This window comes from Silurus meridionalis, chromosome 20, assembly GCF_014805685.1.
Source record: "Silurus meridionalis isolate SWU-2019-XX chromosome 20, ASM1480568v1, whole genome shotgun sequence".
Lineage (NCBI taxonomy): Eukaryota > Metazoa > Chordata > Actinopteri > Siluriformes > Siluridae > Silurus > Silurus meridionalis.
The window spans coordinates 17,122,843-17,140,442 of NC_060903.1; positions in this window are offsets into that span (position 1 = coordinate 17,122,843).

The window sequence follows — 17,600 nt, forward strand, 5'->3', positions numbered from 1 at the left end:
CAGAAACTTGGTTTTGTCGACTTGGTTGAAGTGACGTTTAGAAAATTCACACAGCATCCAGCATCATCAGCATATCGTGTGTAGAAGGAATCTGAACGTCCTCTGTGCATGGAGCATGTTTCGACTTTTAGCTGGACTTTTGAAAGCTGATCATACTTTCATACACTTTCATTAACTTAAAAAAATAAAAAAATGGGGCATGTGTATTTGCATTGTAGATAAACGAACTCAGGTTGCCAGGTATGCTAGCTTCACCTTTTCCAGGTTTGTAGCTGGTAGAAATTAAATTTGATGGATCTGATGTTGCGAAAAAAATAAAAATGACAGTCTAGAACAAACCTAAGCTCTGAGCTACGTAGCTTCCCATACCAATTTCCTTTAATTAAAGATGACCCTGTGTACCAGTAATCTGATTATTGATACGAGTATGATATCTCAATATTTTAATTATCGGTTGTCTTTATTATTGAACATCTCATCAAGTCTCAGGAATGTGTGTGTGCCCACAGCAGACACGTCACTGCTTCAGCTTTTTGAGTTTTTTTTCTTTTGCTAACAGAAAACAGGTCTAATCTCCTGATGACTGGCATGTTTGCGGAAGTGTGAAGGTTGTTTTTTTTTTCATTTTGCGCTGACGTGACGTATTAAAATGGATCTTGCTAACGGTCTATACTTCTCAGAGATAAGAGGCATGTCGCTGCTTTCACAGATGAAAAAAAATCCATTTCCAATCCAGATAAAGGAAAATGGAGAAAAACAGAAAACCGATGACTAATCCGAGCCTTCGTGATGGATATTTTTTTGTGTGTGTTGCAGAACAAATTCTGGATTTTTTTGTAAAAGCTTTGCTTTCCAGATGTGATAAGAAAAACGGAAAACACTCAGGAACACATGGCTTCATTTATACTGCATTAGCATGTAATCTCCACCTGGATATTAGCCTAATATTTGGGAACAGTCTGAGCTCAATCTTCTCTTTAGAGTTGAGTGCAAAAGTTTGCACACCCTTAAGATGATTGATAATTGTGCATGTTTTTTTTTTAAAGGTGCAGCCCTGTGAAGTCTAATTTAGTGACTAATAGATGTCAGTGTGTTGATTTGGCCTTGGCATTAACCACAGGATGTGTCGTACTGGAGAAATCAACACCTGTGTCAGAGTAAACAGTGTGATGGTGTGTTTTGGAGCCCTGTTATCGACAGACTCCATGCTGTGTGTGTGTGTGTGTGTGTGTGTGTGTGTGTGTGTGTGTGTGTGTGTGTGTGTGTGAGTGTACTTACTGTGTTCTAGCAAATATTGCTGTTTTCACTGGTCATTAGAGCCTTTGCAGGACTCAAGTTCTGGCAGGAGAAAACGTCTTGTTTCAGGTTTCACACTCCGTTCAATTCGAATATGACACTGAACCCGAATTGATCCATTTTATTGAAAACAAAAAGGAGCATATTGAAGTCAATTCTTGTCATTATCAATTCTCATCAACATTTCCATCCATAGAACTGCCACTAGCTGGATAGTTTTTCACCAAACTGTATTAATAGAGTCTGATCTACATGGAAATCCCAAGAAATCAGCATTTTTCCTCTATTTCTTACTTTTTCTTATTATTTTGCCCTGATTATTAACTAATTAAGAAGGTCAGGGGACATCTAGACGACTGGGTCAGAGCATCTCCAAAACTGCAGCTCTTGTGAGATGTTCCTGGTCTGCAGTGGTCAGTATCTATCAAAAGTGCTCCAAGGAAGGAACAGTGGCGAACCAGCGGAAGGGTCGTGGGCGGCCGAGGATCATTGATGCACGTCGGGAGCAAAGGCTGGTTCGTGTGGTCCGATCCAACAGACGATCTCCTGTAGCTCAAACTGCTAAAGAAGTTCATGCTGCTGATGATTGATGGGTCAGAACTGTTTTGACAGCTAAAGGAGGACCAACACAATATTAAGCAGGGGGTCATAATGATATACTTGATTGAGGTCCAGTCAGTGTTTCACTTCATTATTCAATAGGGTTGAGGTCAGAGATCTATAGCTGGAGATCTTCCACTCCAACCCATGTAAAGTTTATCTTCATATAGCAAATCTTGTGGATTGTAAATTGACTAGCACACAATCGGTTCCACAAGCACTGCCTGCTTTTCTTTTTAAGCCTTATTCATTCAGCATTAGGTTTTCTCAATAACCTTCAGTCTGTTGTTTTGGAACTGTTAGAAGTTCTGATCAGATTTGGAGACAAATTTATTAATAAGAGACCATGAGCAGACAAAACAAGTAGGAAAATTCAGTAGAAAACAGGCAGACACAATAATAAATAACCAAACAAGAGACGTAATACAATAAGCTTGGACTCATCACTAGAGCAAGTGTAGGAGTGAGACTTTCATAGTTTACATGTCATGGTATCAGAGTTTGTAGCTCATTAAGTGGTTTGGATTTGAAGAAATGAAGTTTGTGGCAGCAGCATCCGGAGATGTGGCAGATGTTTCTGAGTTTCCGGATCAAATCAATCTCTAGGAATGTCAGAATCCAAATCAGAACAACGTCCAGAAACCAGATGAAGAACAAGAAGCAACGAAAGTCTTCAGAAAGAAATACTGTAAAAAGTAGAGTTTTTAGTGTGTTTACAAAAAACTACAGGAAATAATAAAATATATATATATATATATATATATATATATTTTTTTTTTGCTTATAATTCGAATGAATAAATAATCTCCAAATAAACGTCTGCATCACTTACTAGCTTCATACTTGTTTATTGTCATTTCTTCACAGACATAAAAAAGAAGAAAATAACATTAAAATGAAATTAAATGTACAGTTATAAAATGAAAATGAAAATAAATTATTTCTCAGAAAGCTCACTGAGGTCTTACCCTTTATTCTGCCCAATTAGGAAACATGAGAACTGTTGAGAAATATATGGGTTGGTTAATGGTGATATAAAAAAGGCATTGAGAAATTCTTGCCACAGTCAACAACCATGGACATTTTTTTTTGTTTACTGGTATCATGGTATTTTACTCGAGAATTTTTAAATATTTTTAAGTTTGATTCAAATATTATTGGTCACACACAAAACCATAGCAGCAAGATGTGCTAAGCTAAAAAAAACATTTTTTTTCAACTATCCATGGCATTAAAATAAAACAAAATATACATAAATCTGAAATCTGCTCTAAACATGTAAAGGAATGGACAGGTGTGTGTGTATATATATATATATATATATATATATATATATATATATATATATATATATATATATATATATATATATACACTGTTGACAGGAAGTTTGTACGCTGTATGCTGGGCAAAAATGTACAAAAATGCATTGACAGATTCAGTATAATGCATCCATCAGTTCTTGCGATACATTATTAAAATATATAAAACAATGTTTTTTCTATATTTAAGGATAGACTTACTGTTTGTTTTGTCAGTGCCGTGCTCACTGCTGCTTCAAGGTTTATATCAAACACATTTAAACCCATTTCCTGTGGTACTTTGCAAGTCTGACTTTACCAGATGTATGTGTCTTGCAATTGGCTGTGCTGTAGTTATGTTTTAGCTATTCTGAGCGATGCACTTCCTTCTTGTTTTGTTAGAATTCCTGTAATGAAGTGGAAAGCAAATGTGAGTGTAGAAATGTATTTACAATGTACATTCCAAAAACCACAGAGGCCAAAAATCAAGACATGTGATAACCAAAGACATGAAGGAAAACACAATAACCTTGAACTTAAACATAATGGACAGAGTTAAGTCATGGGCAAGAAAGACAGCGTAGAAAGCTAACGAAAAATGGGAACTGTGTGTCCAAATGCAAGTGTTAATTATTTGTGAAATGAGAAACCAGACAACATTATAAGGGTGGTTTGTAGGAAACATACAAAGTGACGCTGGGTGTATTCTTAACACTTATATTAAGTGTGTTTTTAAAAGAAAACCTTCCCTTTATTGAAAACAAAATTTGCTAACTGCCTTGCAAACATATGCAAATATTTAGCTGCAATTACTAAACTAAATAAAATGTAAATCATTTCTGTAAGTTAAAGTTCAAGCCTTTCTGAACTCATCCTGACATCATGTGACAGATCATGTGACTCTTTTATTGCACATAATTGGACCTTGATCGTCTAATTATCTGACTTCTGAAATGAATTGTTTGGATCAGGTCTTAATCGTGAGTGTCATCGGTGTTCAGGTGTATTAAAGGGTGTAAAAACATGTGAACACACATGAATCAACATTTTCAATTGTTTTCCCACTGTTTTTTTATTTTCTCCTCCATTTTAATTTCTCTTGTTGGTGCCACAGGATTTAGAGATGATACTCCTTCACTCACTTTGTTGCTGGAATATGATTTCATCAGGTTTTTCCCCAGAAACTCTCTGTACTTAACTCCATTCATCCCTCTATTAATTTCTACCCAAACCTGCCAATGAGAAACATCCTCACAACATTATGCTTCCACCACCATGCTTTACTGTTTTACTGGTATTGTTCTCTTCATCCAAAGAAACAAAGCTCTACTTTGTTTTGGAGCACAGAAAACCTTTGCCTTTTTGTTCCAGGTTTCTGCAGGAATGTTTTCAAAAAAGTCTTACCATAAAGACTATATACACACCATATATTTGATATTGTGTGATTGTGTGATGTTGACATATTTACATTTGCTTTCCATAACAACCAGTAGGTCTTTTATTTGGTTCCTTGTGGCCTTATTGACACATTGTTTCTTCTTGGTAATCTAGTTGTAATGGATGTTTAGATATTGGGTGGTGCCACATAATTTCCATGTGATTGACTTATATCTTTTTATACCCCTTACCTGTTGTATACTTTTATAGAACTTCGTCATAGAGTTGCTTTGTGAGGTCTTTTTAAGTGCACGTTGTTTCCTTTTTTAGTGAGTTCCTTCTATAGTAGAGCTGAAGGTAAGTGCCTGGGAAAATGGCCTGCTGTGGCGCCTCACCTCTCAGCATTGCTCTTCACTAAATCACCCCCATCTGCCAGCCAGAGGATGGTGCTCTAAATATATCTCAAAATCCCCAAAACTGATTATCATACCTTCTGCTTGTAATCCAGAGCATTAACGGGTCAAACAAATAGAGGTTTAGTGCTAAAGTACATTAAAGGTGCAGTCGGTGTTTACTGTATATTGCTAAAGGGGCAGTCAGTGATGTTTATTCCAGGAAAATATTTGCTCTGCTGTTTCTAAGCCTGTGTACACAGGAGGGAATAAAAATGATGCTGGCCATCAACATTAAGAATCAGGATAAGTAGATTTCTGTAGGTTTTATTTTGAACTTTTTGGCAACTTTTTATTTGATAGGTTTTAATTTGTGAGACTCAGGAGGTCATCCAGTGGTGTATGAGGTTCAGATTAGATTTCAGAATGATCAGAAGCTTTTCAAGCATATATTTTTTTTTTCAAATGAGATGATCAGAGATGAAATGATTGATGCAGGCAACAGAAAGAATTTAAAGATATAAGCATGTTTTATGAAGAAAAGCTTTAATGCCACCCACCCTCACAGATCGTCCTTTTGAGGAAACTCCACAGGTTCTCAATAAGATCGAGGTCAGGGGACGATGGTGATGATGGTGAATTTTTTTTTCTCTTTTTATGCCCTTAACAACCAAATGTTTTTTGCAAATTTTTTGATAGTTCGCTTCAGTTTCTGCAAAATATCCACCTCAATCTCACCTCCCTCACCTTGTCTCCAAAACGTCCTACATGCCCTGTCCTTCTAATAAACTCATTTCTAATTCTGTCCATCATCGTCACTCCCAACGAACATCTCAACATCTTCAGCTCTGCTACCTCCAGCTCCACCTCCTGTCTGTTACTCAATGCCACTGTCTCTAAACCATACAACATCTCAGGTCTCACCACAGTCCTATAAACTTTCCCTTTCACTCTTACAGATACTCTTCTATAACAAATCACTCCTGCTGTCACTCTTCTCCACCCACTCCACCCTGCCTGCACTCTTTTCTTCACTTCTCTAACACACTCTCCATTACTTTGCACTGTTGACCCCAGGTACCTGAACTCCTCCACCTTCTCCACCTCTTCTCCCTGCAACCGCACCCCTCCACTGCCCTCCCTCTCATTCACACACATGTACTCATATTCATATGTGATTAATAATAATAATTTATTGAAACATTTACAAACAAATGAACATATATTACTTCTGGTAGACTTCTTTACAAGACATATTTTGAAATGAGATTTTAATAAGAATAAAGTGTGATTTTAATGCGTGTGTGTGTGTGTGTGTGTGTGTGTGTGTGTTTCTGACCCTTCACCTTTCAGGGTGATACTGTGCTCCTATTTAGAATGAGAGGAAATGATTCGTTTACTCATTAGCCTCACCTAGAACTCTGTAACTCAAAGCCATAACTTTTGTCCCTGACCTTCCCTTCAGCTACACTGAGATTTAACCAGCTCTAATGTTCTTTCTCGTGTGGTCAGAAATGGGAGTGAGGTAAGCTATTCGCTTGTCGAGGTGGATAAGAGACCCTGCAGCATTGACTCAGAACTGATTAAGCAGAGCTTTTTGTGCTTCAATCGAATTTCTCAGGGCTCATTCTCGTCACCTCACCATTCAATTATCCTTCTCCACAAAAGCGTCCCTATGATGCATTCTTTATATCAGAGCACATTCACGGGGGCTGCTTTGGAACAAGGTGTTTGGTCTTAAAGAGGTTCATTATTAATACCTCAGTGCTTCTGAATGTGAGATTCCCACAGTGTTGAATAATTATCAATGACATCAAATAACCAATTTAATATTTATATCTAATTAATATCATTATTAGATTTAATATAGAATTAATGATTAAAATTAATGCAGTGTGAAATTCTGTTGGACCATTTTTATTAAAAGATTTTATATAAAAGAGGCGAAATTAAAACCTTTAACATAACACACCTTTATTCATGATGTCCTTTCTTATTTAGAACAGACAAAAATGTATGAATAGGTTGCGAATAATCACAAATGAACTCATGCGATTAATCTTGATTAATGATTTGAATCGACTGACAGCCCTGATATATTTATAAAGTAGGAAAGAAAGAAAGAAAGAAAGAAAGAAAGAAAGAAAGAAAGAAAGAAAGAAAGAAAGAAAGAAAGAAAGAAAGAAAAAAGAAAAAAGAAAGAGCTATCTGACCTGTCATATAAAGAAAGAAAGAAAGAAAGAAAGAAAGAAAGAAAGAAAGAAAGAAAGAAAGAGCTATCTGACCTGTCATAAGAAAAGAAAGAAAGAAAAAAGAAAAAAGAAAGTAAGAAAGAAAGAAAGAAAGAAAGAAAGAAAGAAAGAAAGAAAGAAAGAAAGAAAGAAAAAAGAACTATCTGACGTGCCATAAGAAAAAAAAGAAAGAAAGAAAGAAAGAAAGAAAGAAAGAAAGAAAGAAAGAAAGAAAGAACTATCTGACGTGCCATAAGAAAAGAAAGGAAGAATGAAAGAAAAGAAGAAAATAAGTAAGTAAGAAAGAAAGAAAGAAAGAAAGAAAGGAAGAAAGTAAGGAAGGAAGACAAATGCTGTATTTGACATTTCAGTATAAATTCTAGTTTGTTTGTTGTTTATATATCAAATTGTTTATATATCATGTTGTTTATATATCACGGTGTTTATATCATGTTGTTTATATATCATGTTTATATATCACAGTGTTTATATATCATGTTTATATATCATGTTGTTTATATATCACGGTGTTTATATATCATGTTGTTTATATATCACGGTGTTTATATATCATGTTGTTTATATATCACGGTGTTTATATATCACGGTGTTTATATATCATGTTGTTTATATATCACAGTGTTTATATATCATGTTTATATATCATGTTGTTTATATATCACAGTGTTTATATATCATGTTGTTTATATATCACGGTGTTTATATATCATGTTGTTTATATATCACGGTGTTTATATCATGTTGTTTATATATCACGGTGTTTATATATCATGTTGTTTATATATCACAGTGTTTATATATCATGTTGTTTATATATCACGGTGTTTATATATCATGTTGTTTATATATCATGTTGTTTATATATCACGGTGTTTATATATCATGTTGTTTATATATCACAGTGTTTATATATAATGTTGTTTATATATCACGGTGTTTATATATCACGGTGTTTATATACCATGTTGTTTATATATCACAGTGTTTATATATCACGGTGTTTATATATCACGGTGTTTATATATCACGATGTTTATATATCATGTTGTTTATATATCACAGTGTTTATATATCACGATGTTTATATATCACGGTGTTTATATATCACGGTGTTTATATACCATGTTGTTTATATATCACAGTGTTTATATATCACGATGTTTATATATCACGGTGTTTATATATCACGGTGTTTATATACCATGTTGTTTATATATCACAGTGTTTATATATCACGATGTTTATATATCACAGTGTTTATATATCACGGTGTTTATATATCATGTTGTTTATATATCACAGTGTTTATATATCACGATGTTTATATATCACGGTGTTTATATATCACGGTGTTTATATACCATGTTGTTTATATATCACAGTGTTTATATATCACAATGTTTATATATCACGGTGTTTATATATCACGGTGTTTATATATCACGGTGTTTATATATCATGTTGTTTATATATCACGGTGTTTATATATCATGTTGTTTATATATCACGGTGTTTATATATCATGATGTTTATATATCACGGTGTTTATATATCATGTTGTTTATATATCACGGTGTTTATATATCATGTTGTTTATAAATCACAGTGTTTATATATCACGGTGTTTATATATCATGTTGTTTATATATCACGGTGTTTATATATCATGTTGTTTATATATCACAGTGTTTATATATCATGTTGTTTATATATCATGGTGTTTATATATCACGGTGTTTATATATCACGTTGTTTATATATCACGGTGTTTATATACCATGTTGTTTATATATCACAGTGTTTATATATCACGATGTTTATATATCACGGTGTTTATATATCACGTTGTTTATATATCACAGTGTTTATATATCACGGTGTTTATATATCATGTTGTTTATATATCACAGTGTTTATATATCACGGTGTTTATATATCATGTTGTTTATATATCACGGTGTTTATATACCATGTTGTTTATATATCACGGTGTTTATATATCACGGTGTTTATATATCACGTTGTTTATATATCACAGTGTTTATATATCACGGTGTTTATATATCACGTTGTTTATATATCACGGTGTTTATATATCACGGTGTTTATATATCACGTTGTTTATATATCACGGTGTTTATATACCATGTTGTTTATATATCACAGTGTTTATATATCACGATGTTTATATATCACGGTGTTTATATATCACGGTGTTTATATACCATGTTGTTTATATATCACAGTGTTTATATATCACGATGTTTATATATCACGGTGTTTATATATCACGGTGTTTATATATCACGTTGTTTATATATCACAGTGTTTATATATCACGATGTTTATATATCACAGTGTTTATATATCACGGTGTTTATATATCATGTTGTTTATATATCACAGTGTTTATATATCACGATGTTTATATATCACGGTGTTTATATATCACGGTGTTTATATACCATGTTGTTTATATATCACAGTGTTTATATATCACAATGTTTATATATCACGGTGTTTATATATCACGGTGTTTATATATCACGGTGTTTATATATCATGTTGTTTATATATCACGGTGTTTATATATCATGTTGTTTATATATCACGGTGTTTATATATCATGATGTTTATATATCACGGTGTTTATATATCATGTTGTTTATATATCACGGTGTTTATATATCATGTTGTTTATAAATCACAGTGTTTATATATCACGGTGTTTATATATCATGTTGTTTATATATCACGGTGTTTATATATCATGTTGTTTATATATCACAGTGTTTATATATCATGTTGTTTATATATCATGGTGTTTACATATCACGGTGTTTATATATCACGTTGTTTATATATCACGGTGTTTATATACCATGTTGTTTATATATCACAGTGTTTATATATCACGATGTTTATATATCACGGTGTTTATATATCACGTTGTTTATATATCACAGTGTTTATATATCACGGTGTTTATATATCATGTTGTTTATATATCACAGTGTTTATATATCACGGTGTTTATATATCATGTTGTTTATATATCACGGTGTTTATATACCATGTTGTTTATATATCACGGTGTTTATATATCACGGTGTTTATATATCACGTTGTTTATATATCACAGTGTTTATATATCACGGTGTTTATATATCACGTTGTTTATATATCACGGTGTTTATATATCACGGTGTTTATATATCACGTTGTTTATATATCACGGTGTTTATATACCATGTTGTTTATATATCACAGTGTTTATATATCACGATGTTTATATATCACGGTGTTTATATATCACGGTGTTTATATACCATGTTGTTTATATATCACAGTGTTTATATATCACGATGTTTATATATCACGGTGTTTATATATCACGGTGTTTATATATCACGTTGTTTATATATCACAGTGTTTATATATCACGGTGTTTATATATCATGTTGTTTATATATCACAGTGTTTATATATCACGGTGTTTATATATCACGGTGTTTATATATCACAGTGTTTATATATCACGGTGTTTATATATCACGGTGTTTATATATCACAGTGTTTATAATCTACACCTGAGCGAATATCTGTTTATTAGTGTATGTGTTTATTAAGAAAGTAATAGCTGCTTGTTGTCATGGCGAAGTGCCGCTGTGCAGAGTGACCCATGCAGCAGGTGTAAATGACTGTGAATTTATCGTTTGCTTTGTTTCTATGTGTTGACTTTATGACTGCCTCAGTGCCATGGTGATACATTTAATCTGATAATTAATCCAGTGTTAAATCTGCCTTAAACCCAACAGCAAAGCTTCGTGCTGAGGAAGCTGAGGAAGCTGTGTCGTGTCCTCACTGTACACGGCTCCAAATTAGACAGGATGCGTGAGTGGAATACAGAACATAGAGATGATATGTTCTGTCTCTCGATCTCCTTACAAATCAGAAGCAGAGCTTGAGGAAGCAAGTTTTTGCACTAATGGTAGGATTTTGAACTCAGATCCTCAAACCGAGTGAATTGCCACTGTTTTAAATGCCACTGAAGTGATTTTTGTGATCACTGAGATCATTCAGGGTAATAATCAGCGCTGAACGAGGGCAGAGAATATATATACCTGAGTTAAATTATGCAGAGACACTTATGAGAACATTCTCAATTAGGGTGATGATTATATCCTGAAGAGACAGAGCTCTTACTGAAAATTACTGACAATACTGAAAGATCAGATATGCATATGAGGTCAATAATTAGAGTTCCTACTACTCTGGAAACTTATTGAGGAATGGAATTTTTTCCAGCTATGGTAAGACTGTAGTCCAAATTCAGGATTTAACTAAGACAGAGTCAAGACCACTGTAGTGGGATGAAATCAGGCCAATATTGAGTCCAAATGAAAACAAGACCAAGTCAAGACTGAACTAAGAAAACAGCAAATCCTTTTTTAATACTAAGCTTTTTCTTTCTGTCTTATACACACGCCTTATTTTCAAGCTCGGTAAATATATACATATCCCAAAACCTTGCTTATTTCATGATTGTTCTGCCATCAGTAAACAATTAGCAAAGCTGTCTTAACTAGCTGGTTTCATTTTTGCATATTGCTAAAGATGAGGGTCATTTCTAGATGAAAGTCTTGTCACACTTCAAATAAAAAAGGCAACTCAAATTATTTTTTTCACAAAAATCTCTGTGTCAAAAATCTCCGTCCAGACCAAGACTATAATTAACAACAGCAAAATCCATTCACCAATGCCAAAAAGTAAAAACAGAAAACCTTTTGAGACCAGATTCTTCAGCCCAATGCCTGGGTGTGTACCTGTGAGGTTTAATTCCATGCCTGTAAGTCGGTGTTTACAGATGTTTAAAACACCACTTCAACCCCAATTTTCTCTAGTGGGCATACGAAGTTTGAGTTCTATGTGTACAGTGCTGTGATTGTCAGTGTGAAGTAGGGGGGATTACGCAACGGTACCTAATCCGTATCTGTATTGGTTTATTGTTACAAATAATTGAAACTGAAATGGCAGTAGTGTCGTATACAGTCTGTAAATTCAGTGCATCACTTCAGTTTATAATTGTTCCCAATGCTTTTATGTGCCTATTTAGATTTTAAATTGAAAGCATTGTGTATATATAAAAGAGAAACAAAGCACTTGAGAATATATATATTTTTTTACGACCAAAGTAGTAGCCTGATTTACACAAGCAGAAATCAGATGTTGCACTTTTAATTGAAATCCAAACACTGTAGTCCCGTGTCCTGCAACTCAACATGATGTCCCCTATAATGATTGGAAGTAAACTGTTTAGTTTCTCAGTTGTTGTATTATGCTATAATCATATAAAAGGAGTAAAGGATATTGTCAGGATATTGTCATATAAAGTAAAACGCTTGACAATGTGTTGTTAATAGAAATTATTTTAATGATACACTATAGTGACTATATATAAGTATATATGTTTCACACACACATTCCTTTCTTTAGTTTATGCAATTACAATGGCAGGCATCATAGTGATTATCAGTATTAACATGTACGGAACGGGAAAAAAAATCACAGAAAGGATTTCATAATGACTTAATATCTCATAATTATGACTTATTATCTCATAATTATGACTTATTATCTCATAATTACGACTTATTACCTCATAATTATGAGATAATTATTATCTCATTATTGAGATCTTATCTCCTGATTCTGATCAGGATCTCATAATTATGAGATATTAAGTCATAATTATGAGATCCTTACTGTGATTTTTTTCTCTTTGCGAATGCAATGCGCCTCCGTAAACATGCAAAAAAAATAAAAAAAACACTTCCAGTTAATCGAATTAAATGTTTTAATATCCAAGTACAAGACGATATTTAAATGGGGTTAGATATAGTACAGGAAGTGTTTTTTAGATCCAAATGAAAAGAATAAAAAAGCCTGGAGTGTGTGTGTCAAGCCTGCTATTTATACAGGAATGACAATGGCTTAAATGGATTCGAAGTGATGTGATGTGATATGATGGCTGTGAACGTTTTGCAGTTTGCTCCTTCAGACTTAGCAGCAAGAATCAATAGGATGTGGATCTAAAGCCTCATTAGCGGTGCATCAAATACACAACAGTGATGTAAGGAGGCACTATGAGAAGAAGAGCATCAACAATTGACGCTTAATGACGATAAAATGGACAAAGAAGACACCATTGTATGTCACAGCTTCAATATTTTAATTAGATGCTACTGTTAAAGTTTACCAGTATACCAGTAATCCAGATGTGGAAATCTCAAGAAACTGGTTTAGGTATGTGCAGCAGATGTTGTAAAAAAAAGAAAAAGCTATGCTATAGGTTCTGCATATAAATAAAATCAGTTTTTGAAGCAGAAAATTGATGAGTAATCAGGATTTTATCTATCAAATGATACTGGGAAGTGCTCAGGGTATTTTGGTTGTAAAATCTCGGCATCTCTGTTATGATTTACTAACCACTGCTGAGCACTGACATCGAAGCTGTGAAGGGAAGTTGGATACTGAACACTGACATCCTTCTAAATTGAAATGAATAAACAATGACACACAGACAAGGTTTACATGGGTTTCATAGAAACCTCAATAAGAATTCAGCAGAATTTATTTTTAAATAAAAGACAATTTTTCAGCCAAGGACTAATGATTTGGTATCTTCAAAGATTTCATTTTAGTATTAGTGAGTCAAGATTATAATAGTTATATAAAATGTTAAAATATTTTAGACAAAGGTTTTGGGACATGTGACTTTTCCAGCCATTTGTGGTTCACCCCCAAATCTGTTCCGGCATGACAATGCCCTTGTGCATTTATGGTTTACATGGTTTGAAGAGGAAGATCTTGATTGGCCTGTATAGAGCTCTGACCTCAACCCTACTAAACACCTTGATGAAGTGAAACTCGGACTGCACCCCAGGCCTCCTCACCTCAATTACATCAGTACCTGACTTTACTAACTCACACAAATCTATATAATGAGCAAGACATTTTATTTTTTGAAGGAATGTAGACTCTAGAACATTAAAAAATGATTCACCGGGGAAAATGTATTCTTTTTTCATAGTTACCTTGTGATTAATTAGATTCAGAAAGCTAGAACTGCCATTTTTCTTCTTTTTCAATTAATAACCTGAGAATGAAAACAAGTATTTGGTTTGTATATTGTATATATGTGTTCTATAGTGCTTACTTCTCAGTCTGCATACCTCGGTTTTTTACATTCGTTTATATTTATTAATGAGAACAGATGACAGAATCAGGAGAATGCAAGAATGGAGAAAACAGGACAAACTTGAGAAAGATAAAGTGCTATGAAGCTTTTCAACTAGCATAACATGCAGTCATCTTAAGAAAACAGATAACACTGCTGGCTGGGCTCTAATATATTATATATTATATTTACTGTCTATTCTAAAGAGAGAACACCTCAACTCGAAGGCTGGAACATTGTACAAATGCCCTGCTGACCCCTTTTTCAGTGATCCAGTGATCCAGGAAAAGCTTCTCTTTAAGTCTAGGAAATTACGTTCTCATTCATGTATTCATTAATGCGCATTACTAGCTAACTAGCTTGTCGTTGTGATATAGTTGATTAGGTTTGCAGGCAACCAAAAATATTGGACATAGCAGCAGATTTAAGCTTTCAGTCCAGACTTTTATTTCTCTTTCTTTTACATTCACAACATGTAGATTAATTATAATAATACATTTTTAAGGATGAATAAACAAAGAGATTACGTTTGTAAGGTGCAATTCTCTTTAGAAATGTATAAGAGATGTAAATAAAAGATGTGTAAACTTTATTCACATTTTCTTGCAATATAAAGGAAGCTAGCAAGTTAAAAACGACTAGCATTTCCTTTAATAAGTAGGGCAAAGCAGCATAGCAGGGAGTTAATGCTGTTTATGTGCTTCAGCTAAGAACTTTAGGATATTAAATGACTCATAAGCATTTTAATAAGCATTTTTGTTGTGCGCCATACTGCTCAAAATATGAAGAAAAAACAGAATTGCATGACCCGTGGCTCTAGCACAAATGCTAAGAATTACGGTTCAGTTACTTTGCTAGCTACTGATTAGCGAGCGCTCGATAAGAGCATTGCTTGTTTCCAGCAGCATGCTAGCTTTTAGCCACCTAGTACAAAGCAGGAAATATATCATCACATATATTTTACTACCACAACATAGACGACTCAACTTTGACTACTAGTAGCTAAAGTTACTTTTTACATGTTAGTGTCTATAAGTTCATCCCTAATGAGCGAGTCCGTGGCGATAGTGTCAATGAAAAACTCCCTGAGATGATTGAGAGGTTGAGAGAGAGTTAGCGAGAGAAGGGAAGAGAATAAGGAAAGTGAGAGAGAAACAAGAAAAATGAAATATCCTCGCATAAAAGTTAAAGACACTGTACAGTATGATCAGTATGCGAGTAGGGACAAGACTAGCAATGGCAGCATAACTAAAAAGGAGAGCAGTTAATAAGCACACAGGATTTCTGTGTATTCTGTGCTGAAAGAAATATGTTTAAAATACACTTTAATAACTCCTAACATGTAAAAACAGGCTTTATAATCACAATAGATGCAATATACTATAGCATCACTGTTGTTCCAGGCTAGCTGTCAGGCTATGCTTTTTGTGAATGCTGTGATGCTAGGTTTATGCTCAAAATGAGCTATAGTGACATGTGACCTGTGTCAAAACACACTTTTATAGGTTTCTACTGAAAATATAAATAACAAACTAGCTAAAGGGGCTACAAGCTAGCTGTTATGCTAGCTCATTGGCCAGCTGATAGCAGCAGCCTGTAATATTTTTTACACAGACGCAAATAGAAGGAAGTTTTCTATCTATCTATCTATCTATCTATCTATCTATCTATCTATCTATCTATCTATCTATCTATCTATCTATCTATCTATCTATCTATCGTGTTGTGTGTTTATATAGGGAAGTGTGGGAAAATCCTGTATAAAGAGCAGACTGTAAGGTATGACTCAGAAGTGTTCGCTCTGAACTGTTTGCTTTGGCGTGTCGTTTACACACTGCTTTTCTTTTTGGATGACATCTTTCAGCAAATGTTTTTTGCTTTTTTTTGCAAAAAAAAAAAAAAAAAAAAACGGCTGATCTTTCTGACAAAAATATGCTCAGATCTCGCGATGCACTCGCGATGGACAGAACAAGACCTTATTCTGCAAAGTCAGGGACAAGGAAAGAGGATGAGCAGAAGTGATTTACGACATGATGGGCGTTAGTTCAGAGAGTAAATTGGAGTGCACTCTTGTTTCCACGACATCACATTACATTGACTTTTTGACCTTTTTAGCTGGAGCCCTCGTTCACTAACGTGGCACGCTGACATCACTGGGTAACATTGTTATTGCAAGCGCTACTGTCATAGGAGATTAAGTTTAACTTTTTTCTGTATTTCTTTTACTTTCTTTCTCACTATTTTCCACTAATGCAACTAGTGACTCCGAATGCAATGATGCTAATCGCAGCAGAGAATCAATTTAGCTAATTAGCGATCTTCAGATAACAAGTGTGATGGGTGTCATCAAGAAGCTTTAGGTATAGTTAAAGAGAAGGATAAATCTCTCTGCAGTATTATTATGAGCATGGCATTGTGGGTAATGTAGTAAAAAAAAGCAATTCATGTGCTAAGCACTTTATACAAGAGAAGATAAATATTGACATACAATTCATTTAGGGAGCAGTTTTCCTTTATTCTAACCACAGTATATATTTAGATGAAATTTAATTTTCTACATAGCAGACATACTTGTTCATAGCAGAAGATTTTCTCCAAATACATATCTCATGGAATTGTGTAAATTTACTTTTGACTGCACATTTTTTGGATTCCTTTCCTCAACACTCATGTTAGACACATGGATTTCTCCCCAACTCACTTTCCTTAATGCTTCTTTGAGTGACGTTATTTATTCTGACATTCTGTGCAGAGAGAAAGAAAATCCCGTGTGTACGTCAGGGCTGAGATGTTTCTCTGCTGTAGATGCATTTTAATAAACAGGACCTGCAGGTTTGGCCAAATGCAACAGTAATGGTTTGAGTTCAGGCAGAATGGAGGATAATGGAAAAAGGATGAAAGCAAGTCTTTTAAAGATATGTGGGCGTTATTTCAAGACAAATAAATGTAAACACTGCCCTGGTGTCAGGAAATTACACTGCACTTATAGGACTTCTGAAGTGATGCTTCATTTTTTTTCACTTAGTTTTTCTGTCTATCTGACTTTCTGTCTGCCCAGTTAACAACCTCTTTTAGATTCCGCAAATAGTTTAGTTTCTTTTCCTGGAAATGAATGCATCTATCTATCTATCTATCTATCTAT